Here is a 23,961-nt window from a genome sequence, read left to right on the forward strand (position 1 = left end):
TAATAGAATTATAGTGTGCGTCATTCTTAGGTTTTTTATGCCGGTCTGTAGAGCGATAAAACATTAATCGAGCGTTTTGAGAAGCATTTTTTTAAATTATTATTAAGAGTATTCGTTTGTATCGACGAACTATTTGATAGCTGCAAAACTAAATCGAAACAAAATAAAAGAACGTGGTAAAATAATCGTTTATTTCGCAGATTGCCAAATCAGTTTACAATTGTTAAATGTTGTATATGTATTATAGAATAATAAATTATTCAATCCGGTTATTTCGTTCTGTTTATGAACCGTGGCTCTTGTTATGCGTCATATTAATATATATATATTGAAATCCCTCTGTGTTTAAAGGCCGACCCGTTTAGTATAGCACCAGGACCGAGTGGGGGCTTCGATTTACCACCGACTGGGATTTTAGTTAGGTCGAAAGTCACTGCAACGCGTTCATAAAGCGTTAACCACATTAAATCCGTTCTACCTGTTGGTGTCGACAATCGACGTTCTATTTTCCTACACTATAATATAATATATACACACACACATGTATATATATTGTCAAAAGTGCTGTCAATATACAATAACACGTGTCGATAATTTTACACAATAAATGAGTCACATAATTATTCCAGTCAAACATATAATATATATAGGTATATATATATATATGAGAGTGTGTTATATTTTAGATACAAATGACAGCTTTAAGTTTTATTTTTAATTAAATTTTTTTTACAAGTTTTAAGTCGACGGTTTTAATGAAAAAATTATTTTTTAAGTATTAATCAAATAGGGAAAATATGGCTCTATAGGAACCACTTAGAGTTGTCCTATAAGGCAGAAATTAAAAAAAAAAATCTTCTTTTTTACAAATCAAAACGATTCAGGAGGGAAGCAAAAACAATTTTTTGTTTAGTCAGTCTACTTTATTAATTATACATATATTTTACTTGAGAAAAATGCGGTATATGTTAAGTTTTCGCCTTGCACTGTTTGGTGTTTGGTCGGTCACGACGTGTGTGGACAACACTATGGAAGCTTAACTAATTCCTAACCTACAAACCGTCTTGCGATACGGTTTAATATAATTCCATAATATTATATTAAATAGGACCCGGCGAGAGCCAGGATCATCTGTGCCCCGTCCGTTTCAATTAATAATGCACACCTATTATTGTTAATATATAATATACTATTGTTATAGAACGGCCGTTTAATTAAGGTTCACGACACGCGCGTGACCATCGTATTATTAGGTTTATCCGATACTGTCAGCCTAAATTAAATCGGCAGCCTGGCACCATGTATGGACCTAAGCGAATCGGCAAGTTTCTACAATTTTAATTTGAAAATGTTGATTAAGGCCATTTGGGTACCGGCCAATTTTTCCGTCAAAAATGGATAATCATAACAGACTGACCACGGGCAAATGGCGTTTGACGTTTAAATGGGACAAATGAAAACGGAATAATTACAAATCCGTTCGAATTTAAACGATCAACTATGCGTACCGGATTAAGTATACTCTTTGTTGTTGTCGTCGTCGCTACTTGAATAAGACATGAAGCCTTCGTGTGCGCCAGAATCGTACACGGAGTCGTTATAGTTAAAAAGTATAATATACTTACCGCTGGATAAAAGCCATATTATATGCGTTCAGTAATGGATAATATATTATTTACTTTTTTGACTGTGTCGGAAATGTAATTTGTCGGTTATGAAATAATAATAATAATTGAAAGCATTTCGATGTTTATTTCTATACTCTGCCGTTGGCTATTATTTATTCAAAACTTTTTTTTAACTCGAGCAATAAAAATTTGTTTGTATATATTTTTAGCTTCCTGGAATAACTAAAAAGATTTTGTAGTTGAAGTGCAAGTGATTTTTTTTTAAATTAATTTCTTTTGACTCGAGAGAACAATGAAATGAATATTTTTAATGCAATCGTTGACGTTTTTGGGTTTTGATGAAAAATCATAAAGCAAATAAGTACACAAAAGAGGTTAAATTAACAAATATTCTATTACTATTTATAAACGTTTGGAGAACCCTTTCCGGTTCTCGATACTTCAATTATACAACGATAATATATCTGTTGTATCTGCATCAACTTATCTGAAACAGCTATTGGACCAATTCCAGCGGTGTCCATTGAGCATCCATATTTTTCTCCAAATTATAATAATTCTGCACCGACTTTATGCAAATATTTTGCTTGGATAATACATGCTACAATGGTCCTAGTCCGGATCGACTACAAATATGTCTTGACATTTAGTTAAGCATGGTACTAATACCAGCTCGGTTCAATGCAAATCTCAACCACGCTATTTCGTTGCGAATCGCCAAAACCCGACAGATAAATTTAACCAGAATGAAGTATATTTGCGATTTTATCATTGAAAACAGGGCGCATCCGTACTACTCTTCTGTGTTACCCTTCTCGAAACCGTTTCTATAATGACCCCTATGCGTGCTGCACATACTTAGTGTTTTCAAAGTTAAGAAATTTATGTGTTGTTGCGGTTCAGCGAATTCGACAAGTTTGATTTATCCGACGAATACAACGGGCCGGAGTCCGATTAGTCAGATTAGCTAATTCATAATTGTGTTGATTTTATGAGATTTCAAGTTAAAATAAACGCGGATTACTATACCCAACGGACAATGCGTTGTGTACACTATGTTTTAAGTGGTTTTCCTTCAAAACTTAAAGTTCCTTGAAAACACTTTACTTAGACCAAACTTCTCCCATAAACAAATATTTTGAATCAATTTTAGTACCCACTAATGTTTAGTTTTTTTGTTTTTGTTATTCTGGACGAGAAAACGTAGCGGGCCATACTGCGGGTTATAGTCAACAACATAAGTCAAGTTAGTGCAGTGGTATTGAGATATCGTATATAAATACATATATGTATATTTGTTATAATATAGAAAATACCGCTCCGAAAGAATTTAATCTCGTTTAATGGCGGTCATTCAATAACGTCCTTGTAGACACAACGCGCAGTGATCAAGATATATTGTAGGAAAATCAGTCTAAGAAAATATTAATCTTGCCAGTCGGTTTGAATTATTTGTTCGTCAAAGGAATTTGGCGATAATCAATCGTCTGGATGGGTTTTAATCAAATAAAATTGTCCGCAATGCGACGGCAGTTTTTAATTTCCCACCCGCGCACATTAACTGCATGTCCGTTAATGTAGTCCCATTTTTTTTCCGGTGTAATTATATTGTTAAACAAAAAAAAAAAAAAACTGGCCATTCGTCGTTGTTATAATTTGCTACCGTAACCGTATTTTCTCCGCAAACTTAATAAAAGTTTGTCGTAAATAGCGCTTTGGACACAAGCACATAATATGTGCTGTTCTGGATAAACTTTTCAATTTTTCACTAAGGTTTAAAAGTTTTACGACTTTGCCGATAGGTTTAGTCGGTCGGTTCGACCCTTAAATGCATTTTTTACTAAACCACACGACTAAAATTTAAAACTTGCCTCAAAACTAATTTATCTCAGGGTTTACAACCGTCGTTTGAACACACTATCAAGTACTTTGGTCCCTGGTGACATTTTATGAGAACAGTTTGTCGAAATAAAAAGGATTTTTGAGTGTTTTGTTGATAATTCCATTTTTAAACTTATATAATGTATTAACATTTAACACAAACATATATTATAGGTACATTTATCGCGGCTATTTTTGAAATAACAGTCTTAAACGTTATTTTATATTGATATTTATATTTTTCGAAAACGACTAAATATTTACAATGCAGTGGCGTTTAAAACGAAATTGTATGTTTGAAACTGAACTAATTTGTATTATTTTATAATAGTAATTGTTTATCCCGTAGCCGAATCTAGTTTCATGTCTTCAATGAAATGGCTATAACTGCATTTGCAGTTTTTTGTGACTTTACAGGAATCAAAAGTGGCACAATGTTTCAGCTTTAATAAGTCAATAAATAATCGTATAAAATAAATAATAGTAAATTAAAAAAAATATTATGATTATATAACTTTTTTAAAAGTGACATTTAAATAACATACAGGTTATTAACTTATTTATATACCAATTTGGGATCACGAACGCGCCAGAATAATGATGGGGTAAGACGAATAATAATTGAATTCCGTTCGGTATCGATGGTTTTCGTTTTTGGGAAACAAATGAATAAATTATGTTATGCTCGGGCAGACGGTGGTCGGGCGTGTGCTGATCAACAATTCTAGTCTTGTAATCAATTACTACTACTAATCCGTCAAATTCGCCTACAACATATTTGTGTTGACGTTTTTGGCATTTTTGTATTTGGCGATCAAACGAATGTAAAAAAGTTTAACCGGTAATTCTATACGTGATTTACGAACGGGCTCGTTTATTGACCAAGCCGTTTCCGAAATTCGCAGCAAGTTGTAAAACATTTGACATTGCATGAACAATATTATTTGTATATTCATATAGTAAACAATATATTCTATGCATATTGTGTAGGGTAAATATCGAACTGGAATAGCGCGGACGTATCCCTGAAAATAGCTGAAGTTTGTTAATATTTAATCAATCGGGTCAGGTTAAAGGTTTTTTTTGGGGACCATACTGTTACACTATTTGTTTTATCTACATTTCAAAAAATATTATATATGTAACTTTTATGCTTTATTATTTGGTCTGTTAAAGTTTGTAGATTTGTATTGTTATCAAATTAAAAATGACAATTCATAAAACAAATTGGAAATACTGCGTTTTTTACATTTTTATTTTCGAAATAATTTTGAATTAAAATTATAATTAGTGCTATATAATTCAGTGGGTTTATCTTGACAATAAGTAATTCAATTTTTACAGTTGTAGCATCTTACAATACCTAAATTTTATAAATGAAATTGCGCGAAGGCGGTTTTACATCCAGGACATCTCTCCATAGTATGCAACTATACTCTTGTGTATAATATAAAATATCAGTGTATTTTTTTATGAAATACGTGACCCGCATGTGAGAGGTGTAAAATTTGTTTTGCATAAAAATATCAAAATAGATAATATTATTATTATAATGAAACAATTTTTTTGCGTTCTAATAAAGGAGCCGCGTGGGTAGGCAAGGTGAAATTCTATGTTAATTATGTCGATTAATCTCGATGGTATAATGCAATAATTTGAAAGTTAAAACTTAATTTTGAGTTTTATTTTTTACGCTCAGCAAATACAAATATTTATGGCAAACGGAACAGAATCTAAATATGTACATGTTTTGCGTTATTAAATTATGATCAAATAGAACAAACAGACTTTACAAATGTTTACTATGAAAATATACCTACAAGTTTTCAAAATGTAGTTTTCGTTTGTTCTATACATATAATGTATAATAATTGTATTCGTGGACCATTATAGTGTAGTATTAAATATAAAATGTACAAATATTTTGTAGTTCCTCTCTCTTGCGGTTTTTTCCACTACGATGAGTTTATTTACGATCTGCAATGTCCTTCTTTCATGTAGTGTTTTCAAGTAGAACTTCTAAATTTTCAGTTAAATCCCCGGGCTACTCTTGCTTGTGCTTGTGTGATCTCGTCAGTTATTTATTTAATTTTAAAAGCCAGGTTCGAAATTTAATTGTTTTTTCATCATAACTCGTATAATTACCTAGTAATTGTTACCAATAAAATGGTTTCATAAAAGTCGCAAGTCTTAATTATTAATATGTAATATTGTAATACCGATTTGACGGTATATGCGAGGTATATTTTGCATTTGAAGATCTTAGTATATATTATGCTCTAGAGACGGCCGGGGAGATATTTGCGAAAAACCATTCAACAGAGTTGCTCGAGCCGGGCCCGTCAAATGACCTTTGTGGCAATCAAATCTCGGGGAAAGGGGTCGAGACCCTGAGTTGTCCCCGAGCGATGATGTAGTAGCTTCTATCGGGCATTTTGTCTCTGCCAAGTGCCAACGCGCGTTTCCATGTAAAGCGTTTATTTTTTCGCTTGACAAACGCACGACCAAAAAAGCCTATTGCGCTGGAACACCCGTTCTTTGATATTATATTGTCCTTATTTTCTTATCGTTTTTTTTTTTTCTTGACAAATTCCTATCACGTTTTTAATCCCTCCGGACATCCGATTGTCATTGACCGATAGAACCCGCGGCGCCTTAGAATAAAATACAAGAAGGTATACCAACGCCTTTGGTGGCGGCGAACCATTGCCGGCACAATAATGCATGCCGAAATGTCATTATACTCACGTACAGCAATCACGGTCCTCTGTTGCGCCAAGAACGTTTTTAATATAATATAAAAAAAAAAACGAAATATATTTACCTATATAGACGCCAAACAGGATGACGTTGATATTATTATTATTGTTTACGATGGCTTCTGTAAATTCATTTGGGCGCTTAAAGTCGTGATTGGAATTAGGTTGTGCGCAATTTTCAATGAGGAAATGTCGGTTTATACTTCTCATATTTTTGAGCTGCCATGTTTTTTTAGCAATCCTTATTTCCACGTTCATCTCTATTCGATTTTTATTTTATTTCTAATCAGTTCTCATTGATATATGCAAAACGCTCAATGTGAATAGACCAACCATGATTCGGTACGAAATACCAAACGGTAAGTGTATATGTACTATAATTATTTCCTCCCCCCCCCCCTAATATTGAGGTAAGATATTCAAAGAGTATTCGGTTATTTTATAGCAGACTTGTACATGGACATTCTTATTAATACCTTAGATAAAATTTACTATAGATAAACAATGCATATGGAACGGCTGGAAGCTCATTTATTATTTATATTTAATCTATGTTGATAATATCGGTTTTTTGAAAATGTAACACAAGAAAAAAATCATTTTTTTACTGTTTACTTTTTCCATAAACTTTAACCGAGTTTACCAACATCTGTTCATATTTCATAACCAAAGTCGTTGCTGAATTCTCAGAATACATTTAAAGTTTAACGGAATATGCTTTAGAAAAAGCGTTATTCACATGTGTATACTGTCTTTATTATTTAAATCACTGTCATTAAACGTTTTTTTTTTTTGGAGCCACATATCATACTGTGTACCCACTCTAACCAAATTTATCCTAAAACTAACAATCACAGAGCAGATACATCTAGAAAGTACAAATACTATTTTATACTCAAATAAACATCATAGTTAAATTTTTAGGTAAGAAGTAGACAAAGCTCCGAAGTTAGTTACGTTCGTGTGAACTCATTAGGAGCTAAAATATTATTTCAAAGTAAGATGATCCTTAACGCTGTTAGAACATGACCACAATAAGTCAATAGTCAGATAAATTCAAAATGCGCTTTTTCTAACCAGTATGGCACAACATCTATTTTATTATCATCATCATTCAATTGTCGTGGTTGTTTCGTTTTCCATTGTTTTGAAAGTTCTAATAAGATATAAGTATTGACATGACATGAAAAGCAGTTATTTATATATATATGTATCAATAATAACTTGTGGAGGCCGAGTAGCCGAACTGATAAGGCAACAGTGTGTTGGCGCTCATTGTCACCAGTTCGAAACAACACTCAGTTACAACTGTCTAGAAAGAGAACGCTACCATCCTCCTCATCGGCGACCGATCTTCTATCTTAACCTAGCCTAATCTACTCCCGGTCGATAAAGCCTTACGCAATAATAAAAAGTAATAACTTCGGTTCCAATATTGTTCTCTCGAGAAAATTCAAATCGGTAATTGTTCTTAGTTTTAATCACGAAAATCATGCTTAAAGAGCTTTAGAAACTTTCGAAGGGTATGTACGTGTTATAACAAGAAAACAGCGTCTCGAAAAAAGTTTAAAAGAGTTATTTAAGTTTAGTTAGCAAAGCATTTTTGCAATGGAGTTGCAAACTCGTCTTAGAAATTATACTTAAAATCGTTTTTTATACGTTTTTACAATTTCAGGGTAATTTTTGATCTTTAATTGACGTGAGCAGCTACTTGTAACTCTAATTTAACAAACTATTTGCTACAATAAATTCAAGTTTCAACACACATAATATACACTAAAAATCCACTCAGAAAATTAAGGTGTACACACTCTGATATCCTCTTTAATATTTTAATACCCGTGTTGTTATGATTAATATTAATGTCGTGAATCATGTCGTTTAAGTCATTCTGTTGGAAATTCGGTATGCTGGTGGTTATAATATAAGTCGAGGACAGCCATTAGGAAGGCAACAAATTCCACTGTAGCGCTCTCTTAATTACTCAAACACGGCGCTGCTTCGTTATCAAGTATTCTAAAATGTATAGTGAACCAGCTATTTCTTTTCATATACCTAATCTAGCGCGTGAGTTATTCATCATTGGTTATATTTTAATAGACGTTAAAATGATGATAAATGAACGCGTCTTACCTACGCGTGTTTTTAGTGACGTATTTTTAATTATAATATTTTCCACGTTGGTGCTTTCGTAAGGGGATAGATTTAAGGACAAGGCATGTCTTAATACGCGTTCGTTCAATTTGCATTTTGGTCGTCAACTTACTACCAAAAACTAACTTATTAAATCTAAGAGCACTCGGTGAATTTTAATTAAAAAACCTAGTTCTCATAATCCGCTTGTTACTTTAATCTCAATATCCAAACGACGTGACAACGGAAAATTACTTTTTTATTGTTCTATACAAATTGTTGTTAAGTAACTTGTTTGTTATATTATAATATAAATATTATTAATAAGACAAATCGCAAGAAAGAATACCTAAAGCGAGCTCTCTGTTTTAACTCGACTTCAAGTAGTGTTTTAATTCAATTAAAAAAATATCGCATCGAATCTCAAAAACGGTTTCTGAATAGGTACAAATTATTATTTTTTACTTTTTTCTTCTATTTCATTACGTTCATATTTATTTACCTTGTCAAGAAAACTTACTAATGATGTACATCAGAGAGCCAGGAGACGCATAAAGCTGTACGAATTAAGACTGTGTGAACTGCAAGTAAAGCATACTATTGCAACTATATCGACCTAAGAGAGTTGATGCGACTCTATAAAAGTTAACTTGTTTTTTATACTTGTGTTGGGCCGTCTGTTAATTTTTCGACCGACTGCAAAACTATTTCGATACTTAAACCCCATATTTGACCTAGAAAAGTGAGTATAGTCAGAAAATTTGGTATACAGAGAGGTTTGATTTGTAGTCTATCCTCCGAAGGGCATTTACAATTAAATTGCATTTTTACACTTGTACTAATGACGAACCTGTCTGTTGTTAAGTAGCCGGTGAGTTATTACCGTATCACTTAACACAAGGTAAGACGATTACAATTCGGTGATGAAATAACGCCAGAACGCCGTTCAGTTCAATCGGTATTTGTATATTTTTATTTCATGTTTTATTCAAACCGTTACACTTTTTCGTTTGTCGGTTGTAAGTGTTTCAAAAGCGGTTTCCTATAACTGTGTAGAATTCTGTACGCACTGTACCGAACGTACAAAATTGGATTTGACGCATTTCGGAAAAACGCGAACGAGACGTTTCTGTCGGTTTGGCGGCGAAATTATTAATTATTCGGTAGTTCATAGTATACATAACGCTTTATACAAAGTGTGTGCATTGATTTGGACTAGAAAACAATTACATAAATCGGCTAGCCGGTGATAAGGATTGAAATATTTTGCAATAGTTGACTTTCACCACAATCCACCGTCCCATCGGCCATCAATGGTAAAGGCAATACTGTGTTCGAACGAACGGCATTGTGTTTCGTTTTAAGGGATAACATGCAATGGAGCAAAGGTTTTAGTTTTATTATGTAAAAGAGAGGATTCGCATGTATTTTTACTTTAACAATTTATTCTCAGATATAGACGGTTGACCGAGAAGTATGCTAGTCGCTAAATCTACTCATTCGTATCGCAAACTATTGATTTCTTTATTTGTAAAAGTTCATCGATTATTATTTTGTCATATTTAACCATTTTGTTTTTTGTGTATACAGTATTTTAAATGTGACGCGAGTTCTAACGAATCTGCGAATAAGTAACTATTATTATTAGGATTGTCGACAAGTTATTATATTGTTTTAGCGTTATTCACAATGGTGGTTATTGTTAAATGGCTTTTTGACACATTGTTATTTTTTTAACTCAAATATAATTACAAAAAAAATACAACAGCCAACGTTAGGAGTTGTATTCCTGACAAGTTGTATTATAAGACAATGCGCGGTTACAATAGGATTTTTCTCAGTACAAGTAATATAACAATACTAACATGATCATTGTACTTGTGTATTGTGATGTCAACTGAAGATATACCAGATATGTACGTTGATGAACATTTTTTTCTCGGCCGTTTGTATAACATCACTTGATAAAAAAATTAAAATTGTAATTAAAAAATAAAATAATTCGCCATCTATCGCAGGAACGACAACTAAAGTTTATTGACGTGTGATATTTGAATGAGCTTCAATGCAAAAAACCCTTTTTTCAGTTTTTATGAAAAGGGTTTTCCTACGCACCCTTTTCTAGGTGTAATTTTATTCAAAACGTACCATTTCCCACAAAAAATAATTTTTGATGTATTGACATTTTTTACACTGGAAAACTAATTATATTTACTTAAATATGATGTGAAATAGTCATTAAAATAATCTAAATAGTTCTTAAACGATTTAACTTGAACAGAAACCTCGCTTTACTGAATAACTTGAAAAATAGAAAAAGTGTCTTTTGAATTTTGCGTTTTAGCCGTTTATTTTATTATGTTATCAGATATTATTTGGGATTCCATATGTAGCAACTGAAATGGTTGATTAAAAACTCATACGGATAAAAATCATTTGTATGCACAAGTTTGGCCGGAAATCGCAATGCATACATAAGTAAAACAGATTGCTTATACGTGCGTGGTCGGCGATAGCTGTGAACAAAAGGTACCTGACTTCTTGACGAAGAACCTTAACTATTGGCCCCGGGTGTCTCTTATTTATTTAGCGAGAAAAGATTTTCGTTCTCGACCGGGTAAGGAAAGAGGGATGCCGCCATAAAAGTGTACTGGTTCATATCGTTTCACCGTCCTTTGGGAAAAGAGCAAACCGAAACGAGCGATGCGGGAAACACAAACGCGGGGACAATTTTCCAGCAATTCCGTTTCGCCGAGCAATTTTCAAACTGGCCATCGTTTAATATCAGATATATGGGAAACTTATATCGTGCTATATTTTATCCAAGTCGTCGCTTGTTATGGCCGATAATAATATACTTTATTATTTTTACTCGAAAATTTCCGGGAAGCCTTCGAACGGCCAGTCACCGGTGGGAGGTCGTTGAATCATCGGATTCCAAGCACCCTTCATGTTGCTATAATATGCCCTACGACTGCGACGTCTACCCGAGCGCTTAATTGGAATTCTAATTCGGAGTTTGTCACACTTTGCACATTGTTCATTTGCCACGCAAACAGTGCATAATATTAAGAACAACGCCGTAAAAGTCAATGTAAACTCTGAATATTCATATTGTATCCTAATTATGAGCTTACCGCTTGTCTTTTCTCACGCCTACCAATCCGACTTTTCCGTTTAAGGCCACTGGCCATTTGCATAATATACGGAAACACAGTGAACACACAGCGACGTTGTCGTTTCGGTCGGATAGCAACGCAATAAAAAGTGTATAGTTACATTCACAAATAAATCATTTTGTCCATTGACATAAACACAACATGTGTAATTTTATTTTTAAGAAAAAAAAAAGAGACAGTTTGAATGAAATGGTTGGTGCTTCGTCTTTGTTTGTATGATCAACTGTCAAGTGTAGTAATTATAAAAAATGGGGCAATACAAATACGATTGGAATATAAAACAATTGACATTTTTAAATATGAATTCAAAATGTTTATAATTATTAGAAGTCAATGTACACAGTTAATTTAAAAACATATTATGTTTTGTTGTTTCTATAGAAATATTATATTTAAATTTCCTAGAACAGATTTTGTATTCTAACAGAAAATAAGTCGTTGTTATAATTTTAGAACTACATCACAAAATAAATTATTCAAGTTATAAAGAAAAATGGACAAATTTGTTAGAAGATGAGATGTCAAATAAAATACATGACGCAAAAAAGTTGACTAAGAAAATATCAACGTGATTTATACAAAAAGTTTTCAAACATATATATGTATATACTATACATACATTTCAGGCATATTATTTTTAGCAGTCGGTTGTTCTGTTATATTACCTAAAGCTTAGAGGTGTAAAAAAATAATTCGATGATGCTCAGGAAAAACTGGCTAACTGTAAGTCTAAAATTTGGAATTCTCAGTATTAAAACAAAAAAAATTCAAACGCAAATAAGAAATAAAATCGTTGTTAGACTTAGACCGTTTTACCTATAACACCGTATAGTTTTCTGAATCTAGGTATGTCATAAACTGATTTTGGACAATTTTAGACTTGGCCAGTTTTTTCCGAGCACCATCAAATTATTATCAATGTAATTATATTTTTTAACTGTTATTAACTAAACCAAGAATTAGGGTGTAATTTTTTTTTTTTTTTTTAGAGATGTGCAGAGTAAAAATATTCATCAAATCAAATGCACCACACCGTAGATAACTTATACATATACACTAGTCGATGTATTTCAAGTTGTGTGTTTATCTTCAGATTAATCGCAATGCAACAACCGTCATATTATTATCGTTGATTGGTTGGCCAACTTACGCGTGCAAAAGTTTTGTATTAATCATGAGTCAAGATTTTCTCTGGAACATGGCTCGGCTTAGGAGAGAAGGCTGTTAAGTTAGGGAGGACGGGGCAAGGTAGTTGAGTAAGTACCTACGTGGAGAAGTATATCGAATAGATAGGGACTTTTGAAGTTTTCGTGATTAGATTTTGGGAAGTCATAAACATAATTCCGGTTGTGATGACTGTGGGAAATAAGTTTTGAATTAAATTCTGCCAGCCGAACGGTCTGACTAGATAAAATTGATACAAATAAAAAAAAACTATGTGTATATCGTGATTTTTTTATATTATGTAATATGTGTGAGTAAAAAAAAATATCAGTGGTGTATCATAATATTGCGGAATGAACTTTGTGTATTTTTTTATTAACAGATTGCTGTATCAGGTAAACTAAGTAAATGAACCGTCGTCTCAGTTCGTAGATGATTTTTTGACATTTTTTCCTCCTTATAAAATGTAAAATTGGGGGGAAATTGTCCCTATTTACCACTCCAGTTTACACTTCGTTCACTGCTTCGAGTCAGCTTAGTTTGCATTCTCAGACTTTCGGACGGAACAAGTCAGTTGAAATTAAACGGCGAGTAAATTTAAAAGGTGTTTTAGCACCGTGTTACTACACCGTCGGTGGGTACCCGAGTTTAGGTTAATTGCGAATATTAATTTAGCAATAAATTAGCTTCTACTCGCCGCGCGGTTGAAGGAAATCCGTTTAAGCGTTTTTCTCTGCCTCTCAGCTGTTCCTCTCTCACTGTCTCTACCACCATCAGCTATTATACGCACCTTATATATACATACTAGTTTGGACATTTAGCGAATTCACCATTCTCGGCGGACGTAAATTAAATACTGATTTGACATGAAAAATTGCCATTTTCGATGTGCTTTCTACTCGCAGCCGGCTTTCTATAAAAAACTTAATTTTTTTGTAATGTTAACTTCCATGCGAAGATGAAATAAGGTACTGTTTTTAAAATGGTGTATTTTTTTATTTTTATGTACCTACACTACCTAGACCGACCTTATATGTAGTCTATAGATTACTGTCTGTAAAATGGTTTATATTTTTTTTAGTTTTTACCATCTACAATTTCGCATCGTATCGTTTTATTTAAAGTGATTTTTTTTATTTTCAGTTATAACACCTCCTGAAGACTTCTGAACTCCTCGTCTCCACTATGCTCCGACATAAAAGGATTAGGGTTTTTTTATGTTTGTTTGTTTCAATTAGATTTGCACAACGCGTTCGACCTGAACGCAAAACTTGTCTTTGTAAGACCGTCCCAAAGACCAAATCGTTCAGTCATCAGTTTACTATCCGTCAAAGAGACTTTACACGTGTCGCATGTACACATATGATACATTTAATATGTTTGTCGAAGAAAACGGTTCAAACGATTCTGCCGGATGGGTTGTGCTGAGATTTAATTTTTGATTACGTCGCGTATACGCCAAAGCCGATATAGTTGATTTTCCTTTGCCATTTTTTGCGTACGACTGCGCTGTAAGTTTCGGGCTTAGACCGAGATACCGTCATGCGTGTGTGGCAATTAAATTATTTAACCCTTATCTCGCAGTTCCGGATTTTTACTATGCGCTCGCCAAACTCAGTGGCCTCATGGCGAATTAACAACGTGCACGGTAACACCATATTTTCCAAATTATTAATCAGCAGTGTCTCCCACGGCGGCACCGGTAAATGATTCAGTTAATTAAAACCCACACGCCGGTTTATTGCGGTAAAGTTGTATGCGCCGTAAGCGCGACCATGATAATATGCTGGGCGGTAGATGTAAAACTTAATCTTAAGGCGGCGAGAAACATCGTTATCCACCACGGGGGGATGACCGTGCAACCGGTGTGTGCTATGTACGACTGTATACTTGGAGCTTTTAATTTGTCTTTGGGAAGACTGGGGGAGGGGGCACAGAGTTAACCGCTACGCAGTAAAACAAAGAAAATGTGAAAGTTATGGACAAGTATGTGCAAGGGTAGGTTAGAAACGCGGAATACTTAATGGAATAGTAAGAGGGTGAGAGTTATGAGCCGTGTACGCGTTTTTTAATTATTCCAATACATTTTTGTATCTATCTTGTGTGATTATGCTGAACTATTGTTTGCTGTCGGTTAAAAACGAGGCAAATATGTATGCATTCTGCCATATTATATTTCTTACATTTTTGGCCAAGTCGGATTTGACTCTGTGTCCATCAACTAATAACGGTTATATATTGGTATCGTTATTTTTCAGTTTAGTTCAAAACATCTAAACGATAAACATATGGTTAAAAAAACTGAAATATGTTCTATGTGTCATTTAAAAAAACCTTTTACGAGGACACCAAGTCCTTTCGCCTAGTATTTATACCAATGATTAAATCTCAACCCGTAATAAGATTATATTTATAAGATCAGAATATACACTACTATATATATATATGTATATTGTTGTATCCTTCTCGGATTTACTATTTTAAGCCAGTGTAATCCCAACTGCTTACACAACGGGTCGTAAATAAAATGATTTGTTATTTATTTTTACCGCTCATTACGTTTGTGTTTCTCAATCACGTGCCGCCAGGTTTTAGTATCTGCGACAGTTAAACATAAGTAACACGATTTTTCGTTGTTGATTATATTACACAGCGTTCAGCAATTAAACGACATAACGACTTGAGGGGATTTATGGGCAACTCTCCTCGAGAACTTCTAACGAATCAAAAAAACGTTCAAGACCGACCCGATGTACGATATTTAAGATTTCGCCGTTAGTTTAAGACGTCTGGACGTCAACGGCTTTTGGTATGTGGTCCAGCAAATAATAATATTATACGGATATATTAGACGGTTAATGGTTTTTGACGTTTTCCCAAATAAACACAGCCACGCACACGTACTGGCCGAGACGTGATGTTTTCATTTTTTTTTTTTTATTGCAGAAAAAAATATATCTCTGATTCGTTCGTCTCACAGATAAATTTTGTTCAATTGAATTCATAACGTCGAGGGCGGCTAGATCTATTCGTATTAGGAATATATTATTTAAAGCCACGACCGAGATAATTCCGTCAAGTACCGGTTTGCAATAAAACGAAAAACAATTTAGACGTTTCAAATGCAAATAATATACGACCTTTGAGGGGTTAAAAAATATAATAATGATATGTATAATATAATATACAATCCGCAAAAGCTTTTTATTTTTAATTTTATTATCCGAGACGGTTTTCATAAACCTGTTTACCATAATATTTGTTGTATTAAATTCCCTCGACCGTGCACACCGGAAAACTGTATTTTTTTGTTTAGGATAAATATGTATAACCATTTTCATTCTTTAATTCGTTTGCTTTCACCATATCGTTGAGCAGCTCATTTGCTTTTGTTTTATAATGATGCATAGAATAATAGGCATTACATTTGGTCGGCACACGGATTGACATTTTATCTACAACGGGTGTAAAAGCAAAACTATAATGGTTTATCAGTCATACTCAAAGTCCAAAAGGAGCCAAAATCAAAATAGAATAGCATGAGACTTTTATGTCTGACAAATTTGAAAACATATATCATAAAACAGTATAACTGTATCACAATGAAGTTGTAATAAGTTGGAAAGAGATGAAATTACATCCCCGCTATAATAACGCCTAATGTCATTAAAATCTGATGATTATGTTGGAAAATATAAACTTTTATTACATACATTATTTTGTAATACGGATTGGCAATTTTAATCTCTGCTAAGTCAAACTATCCAAAGACAGATCTTAATAGAACGATAAGTATAAAATCAAATGAGACTGATGTCGGCGTGTGAATTGCATAGAAATGTCTTTCGAATGATACGTTCGGACGATTAGTTTGGCTAAACACAAAAAAAAAATAAATAAAAGAAGAAAAGAAGTAAACACTATTAAATTAATTGAGTTTTAAAAGCAGACTTAAGTAGAGAATTTTTAGTATCAATATGTGCTATACGTTTAATGGTCTAATAAAACTAAAATACCATAAAAGTAAAAATACAGTTTGAATAAAACGCTACAAATATTAAATAGCGAAAACATTAAATCGCATAGTATAACGTTGATCGGTTAGAGTCATTTAACACTGAAAATGTTTATCTTCGGCACCGAAGTCTCTATTATCGTCGAGTACCTATATTTGATGATATAACAGTTTCTTTTTGTTAACTGAATCACTACATTCATTATTATTGCATAGATTATATAATGTGTAATTATTTTAATTTTTCTAGACTCTTTTTGTTTGTGCAACGGCAATTTTTTGTCTATACAATTTTTTTTTTATTCGATGCAGTTTTTCACTGCGAATGCTCGTTAGCGCGATGATAGCTTAGGAAATACACCCACGCGTTCAACTGTAAAAATGGCAAAAATGTGCATTCAATTGTTGTTTGTGGAGAGATTAGGAATTTCACTGCATTGGTCTTAACGGTATTTTAAAGATCCTTTGTGTAACTTTCTGAAATACAATCGGTAAACTTTATAAGTTATAACATAAATATGGTAATAGCTAATAAGTTTGGCGTCATTCATGTATTATATAAGGTGCTGAGAATGCTAATGTCTGATAACTTGTTTGTACATATTTACTATGTATAGGAGTATATTGTGGCTTCACAAATATTTTAATACCAAATAAGCATTACAATATTATGTACTGTGTACATCTAACACCAGTTGTTCGTTTTCGAAGTGAGAAATGTAAATGAAGATAACAAATATAAATCGTTTGTTTTCGTCTAAAATCATATTATTTTACTCATTTTTTAAATAAACGTTTAACACAATGCGTCAAAACACAGATTCTGTTATCTATGTTGTCTAGTCACTGGTTAGTATTTAGTTTCGATGCTATGCTGAGAACTGAGAAGGCTTTTGATGTAACAGTATTTGATTATTCCATAATATACTTGCCTTGCTCTTACAAGATTGGTTGTTTTGCGTCATAGAAATACAGTATTTTTCTCATTTGATTAATTTTTTTTTATTATCATACATGAGCGATCATCAGCGAGGGCATGGGAGTAGGTGTAACCTTTGAGAAATGAAAATTTGCATATAACCAACCAATCATATAATTTTATAACGATTTTAGAAAAAAAATGTTTTAAAAAGTTGTAAATATTCTTTTAAAATAAATTGTCAGGTATATAACTAAATAAGAAAAATGTATAGAATAGAAAATTGCAAAAGTTTACAATAAAGTTAATAAATAGTATACTTGTAATAATTGTCTACTTGTACGGTGTACCTAACTTCCTTACGCAATTTGCTGATTATAATTATAACCAAATAAAACTTTCTAGTAATTTAAAAACTTACTAACAATTGACATAAGGTCGCTAATGAATAAACAGATATACTTGATTAGAAATGAAATCAACATTTTAAAATAAAATAATTAATAAACATAGCACATATATTATTTATTATTTTATTTACATTATTATTTAAAACCTTTGATGATATTAGGCGTTACGTCATTAATCATTCTTCGCCTTTATCGTCTGATTTTTTAAATTTAGATTATCTAGTATTACTATGTGTAGTATAATAATAGACTATTGATAATCTTTTCTTGGCATTTATATAGGGTCTATAGGCGGAGCAGACAATAAGTTTAAAAAAAAAATCGTATGTATTGACGGGTCTTTTGCACCAATAAGTTGCACTTTAGTCACATGTATAATATTAAGGGTAGAAATTGAACTAAACCGAACAGATTATCTAAAAACAACGAAATTAGTTAGGTTCATGAAGTAAACTTTAGTAAAAGTCTACGCGGTCAACGCAACGGGGTCGTACATTTTCAATGGCGGTATTTATCCAAAATAAAAGAACATCATATTATTTCTATATCCTTTTGTTTTGTACCGGTTAAAAATACATTGTACATCATAAATGTATATATATGGTATTTCTTTTATGCACTACAAAAAGCTCAAACAAAAGACAAGTCTCTCTGGGGTAGCATTACAAGAAAAAGCCTTTAAAATTCATTGTTGCGTTCTTCTTTCCACTGTATATTATTATACAGCTCGTACACGACTGAGCTGAATTTGGAAAAATGAGCTACTTTTTTTTTGCCGTTAGGTACCTAAAGGAATTCCAATAACTATACTCGCTTTGATCTTTAGATCCACCGCGGATTTATAATAAAGGCTATTAGCATTTTTATGTAACCTTTTTTTGGGCAGATATTTTGTTGTCGAAAGCTGGACGGATATTATTTTCAATGACGTACATCGACATGCATGTAAGCCATTAGCGATTTTTTCTGTTCTCCACGAAAAAAAAAATAAGGAAATATTCGAGTGAACTGATTATTTCCTTAGTGCATTTCATCATCGGTCTCTGGTTGGATGGCGGTGGACTTTTGACAAGCGGCTACCCGAGAAATGTAAATCGCCCTTCGAACGCAATCGTTACCAGTGTCGGCCAAGCATGTAAAAATACCCGGAAGCAATCTGTTTTGTCAACTTGAAGAAAAAAAATAAAATTTCTGTGTTGGAAAATAGACGATTTTTTGCTCTTATTCGTGGCATAGAAAGAGTAAGTCACAATCAAAATTAATTTTCTGTAAATACATAAGTGACTGTACTAAACGTTTAAAAGATAATTTTAAAAAAGTTTGGAATTAAGCCACTTTTTCCTGGCATGTTTGGTTTGTTTGCGATAAAGTAGTGCACTGGTATTGCCAAGAAACAAACTAGGTATATGAAAAAAAAAAAATGCGTATGCCCATCAGACTGACACTAGGCAAGTCGGACTCGGTATATAGTTTTTGGCGTTTCTATTACTATTATTAATATTGTAATTCATCGAGTTTATATTATTACTGTTGAAGTACCGTACAAATTCGATTAACCCATCGGTAAATTATAAAGGTGTGGCGTTTGACGTTCGCCCCCCGAAGCGAAATGGCAATTCACATAGTTGACGTGGCCGCTTTATGATTTGATATACCTATATACTGCACCTGTTGCGCTGATTCATCCGAAGTGTGCTGTTGATAAAAATATTTCAGTGGATAGAAAAAAAATATGAAACCAATGCTTTACGATATTTGGCAGTTGTTTAATTTCAACAGTAAATGTATTTATATTTGCCATTACGTTAACCGAAAAATATCCTTTACGGGTGAGTTTATTATTTATTTTTTTTTTTTAAGAGAAATCGAGTGTTCGAGAGAGACGAGCTGTTTGGTTAGGATAAGTTAAGTTGGGTTCGTCTAAACGTTATTGCTACGCTATAACAATTCTATCAAATAGCTTGCCGCACTGTCCGAATATTCAATTTAATTATGATGGTGATGATAATAATAATATTAATAATAATTGTTGTTGTTGTGTTTCGCCATCGGTCACGTTTCCGCTTCGGGTTTCGTACATAGGCCAAGTTTGAAAAATAATTGTTTTGCCAACACAACGGGAATAGCGCACGTATCCCTGATCCCGTTTGTAACTATAACAAATAATTTTCTAAGCCTTTTCCTCCATAACAACCGTGTATACCTGTCTGGTATATTTATATGCTCTGATATTGGATCTGGTACGTGCGCAACAGCTATTCCGTAACAACAGTATATAGTAATCCTCATTCCTCTGATTGAACACACATAAGAGACAGGAAATTCGGCAACATAACGTTTGGTTTAACCCGTATCTTGTGGCCAAGTTAAATGGACATTTCCCGAAAGAATAAAGTCGCTCACTTACTGACAAAGGGTGACTCGACGTAGTAAACGTTGTCGCGGTTAATTCTTAATAAATAAAAATTATTTTAATATTATATATATTTCAGAACGGAACCAGTGTTTAGGAAATAAAATATAAGGAGCGAGGTAAAAGAATAGTTTTATTTTCCAATCTGGCCATTATAATACGATTTCACAACAATCGTTATTTAGGTATAAGTTAGTATTTTTTCAAAAGCGATTTATTTCGAGCCGATCATGCTTTACTTGTCAATGATACCTTTTTCTACCATTACTATTGTCGCGTAATATATTTCTCTTTAATTTCCAAAAGAAATTGAAAAAAAAACTAATGAACAACATCCAATAAAGGAACACATTGGAAATACAATATTTATTTTGCTCTCGTGCAAAGCAAATATAAAGTGATTTATGAAAATCATTTGGGTTATTTTGATTTGCACCACAGCAAATATGAAGAAAAGCAATGAGATTTTTTTTAAGAAACGAATAATATGCAAACCGTTATGGGTAGTCAAGTAGGGATTCTAAGAGGCTTTAGACCCGCCTTTCTTTAAGGTTTGGTATAAAAAAAATTCCTTTGTATTAACGTATATTCGGTAATCGATACTGAAACGAAAAATTGGACCATTTAAGAAAAACCTGAAAATTGATCTTGTTAAAACCTGATCAAAGCGTTATTAGTCTTAGATAATAATAGGATTTTAATTTTAATTCAACTATTTGACTTTGAACAGAGCAAACAGGTTAAGTCCCTGGAATACTATAGCATTGCCGGAACATATAATTTTTAGACTAGCTATTCTATTCACTATCAAATATCAAAATAGCTGTAGGTCCATCTAGTTATAAAGAGTTGCCGTATACGGTAACACGACAGAATGCCACCCCATTGAATGCAATGTTCATTATTATAAATTCCGTTTTAGCCGATTTCGAACGAGGGGACACAGTTATTTCGACTACTTACTAATGGACGAGTAGCGAGTAGTTGTGTTTGTTATTAAAGTCACCGGTGTAACAAAAAAAAAAAATCGTGTTAAAAGCCGTCTGCCGTTGAACAGCACCGAGTAGTATCATAATAATAATAATTATATTTGACTAAAAACAACCGTTATTAAAACACATAATAACTGTACTATGCATACATTACGTTACGATCCAAACGCATTACGGTCGCCACATTAGGTATTTTTATATAGGTGTTGAGTGTGTGTTGGCGGTCATAGTTTAGCTTCATAGCTGTCATACTATTACATATTTTTAATGGCGAATTATACGGTAGTAAAAAGGGCGTCTAACCAACGAGCGTTTTCCTAAATCACAACAGCCGGTCGGATGTGGTGTAAAATAATAATTATTATCATCATATTATTATCCTCGGACCTCGTACGGTAGTTGCCAGTTATTATTACAGTCAAATAACATATAATATATATATATATGCTATGTACGCTACGGCAAATGGATTGTTTTTATGTTTTGGTAAAACGTTAAATGATTTCCGTCGCGTTATAAAATCCCGTCCTGGACCTCGCATCCCTGTAAAAGGGTTGCAACGGCGGTAACACGGTCGGACATTAACAATTGTTGATATTGTACTTGTAAAATTGTTAAACAAAAATAATTTAGCAATAGTCCGGTCCGTTTTAACTTAATCGTAGGACCCGGTATATAGTAATGAAAACATGATGGGACTGACTTGGCATAAACGAAAATGTAAGATGCAACTGAGAAATCGCAGGACATAGATATAGCTGAGGGACCCTCCGTTCCACCTGTTCGGTTCCCATCAGAAAGTTTAAAAAAATAAAAAGAGTGGATTTTTTTGCATGCACAACACGCGTGTTTTTCGCAAGACAACTGGTAGTGTACTTGCGGCAAAACGGGTTTTTGACGGATCGAAAAGAGCTTATTTGTACGTCCTAAACTGCCGGAATGACGCGAATCCGGTTATAATAAAGCGATATTACAATAATATACACAAACAATAAACGAGGCGTGCCAATAGACTATTCCGTAAATATAAAAATAATTAATTAATACGAATAAAAGAATTGTATTGTTAGAAAAAAAAATAGTAACCAATTGTAATATCCAATCGAGTCGTTTGTCGCTGGACTTTTATGCATCCACTCAGAGGTGCCAACAAAATATAACCCTTTCGATTTATGTGATTTACGTTTATGTTAAAAAAATCCTAAGCTATACTCTGTTCTTATTCCGAACAAGGTATACACATTATATTTTATACATGACAATTGTCGTTATATAAGCTACAGGTTCGACGTTTCTGAATGTAAACGACTAGTAATAATAATGTATACATATATATATAATATAATATATAAGCGTGCAGCTATATATCCGCATACAATTGTATCTGTACTTAAAAATAGTTCGAACACAAAACATGTAAATTAAAACACCCTTCTATAGATTGTACACTTTAGTAGGTAAATTATAAGCAATAATTGATGAAATTTGTTCTTTGGGGTATATTAGTTTAGTATGTAAATTCGTTAACGGGTACTTGGATAGTGGTTTTCACATAATACATTTTTTTAATTAATTTTTTCATGTAACGATTATTCAAATGAAAAAAAACGGGAAAAACTCTAGCGGTTTTAATACATTTTTTTTTTCTATACAATTTTAAGTGTTTGTAAGGTTCTACGGTATTGGAGTTTGTTAATTATTCAAAGAATAATATGCAGTTTAAAAAAATCGCTAAAATGTCACATTTTAATAGAATTATATTATCAGAATAGTCCGATAAGGAAAATATAGTTTTTGGGGTTCGTTACGCGTCATTTTGTAGAATTTTACGGTGAACACATTGCCCGTTGCCCCTTGAGAGTTTTCTACAAAAATATAACACAAGAGCCTTATCATATTAAATGAAAAAAGTTTAAAGCTAGTTTTCCGAAAGTTAGATCGGCAGTGGACCCGAGGTGCAGAGTTATATTTATAATACAAAGCACAGGGAAAAGGTTGGTATAATGTATATATATTATATATACATATATATTTGTAAATATAATAAGAAATTCGCTACAGCATAATGTTATTATAATATATGATCATATAATAGTACTTACCGGCGATATCCGAATGCAGGTATGATTGGATGAGAACTTATGTGGCGGCTGCAGTTTCTGCAACGACCGTAATACTTGTGAAGTGAAGATCAACTTGTGGCGCTCGTTTATACTGCTCGCGCCGAAACGTTCGGGCCCGATGGGGGGGTGGCCGGGCGGACCCGAATGCCGGGCCGGCGGAGGGGAAGTGGGCAGGTCGAGGGGACCGGGGAGAGCAGCAAATAGGGGGGATGCTTTTCGTCTATGGGGAAAACTAACGTTGGCCGACCAATCGGAAGCCGTTGATTTCACCTCCCGCGTGCTTAGGACACCTACGTCATAGCGGACCGTGATCGTCACACACCATCGCGGACACGGTTTTTTGAT

At 33.3% G+C, this 23,961-nt stretch overlaps 1 protein-coding gene across 1 annotated transcript in view; it reads right to left on the minus strand.

The window, feature by feature from the left end:
- LOC126843592 (diuretic hormone class 2) overlaps positions 1-23,700 on the minus strand; it is a 39,375-nt gene extending 15,675 nt beyond the window's left edge. Inside the window, exon 1 of the mRNA XM_050581205.1 lies at positions 23,596-23,700. The gene's annotated coding sequence lies outside the window, so the exon portion shown is untranslated. The remainder of the gene's footprint in view (positions 1-23,595) is intronic.
- Positions 23,701-23,961: the final 261 nt, after the last annotated feature.

Source organism: Adelges cooleyi, unplaced genomic scaffold, assembly GCF_023614345.1.
Source record: "Adelges cooleyi isolate 19-005CV unplaced genomic scaffold, UGA_ACOO_1.1 ACOO_flye_CR_arks_rails_tigmint_CR_PRNA_574, whole genome shotgun sequence".
In the NCBI taxonomy this organism is placed as follows: Eukaryota; Metazoa; Arthropoda; class Insecta; order Hemiptera; family Adelgidae; genus Adelges; species Adelges cooleyi.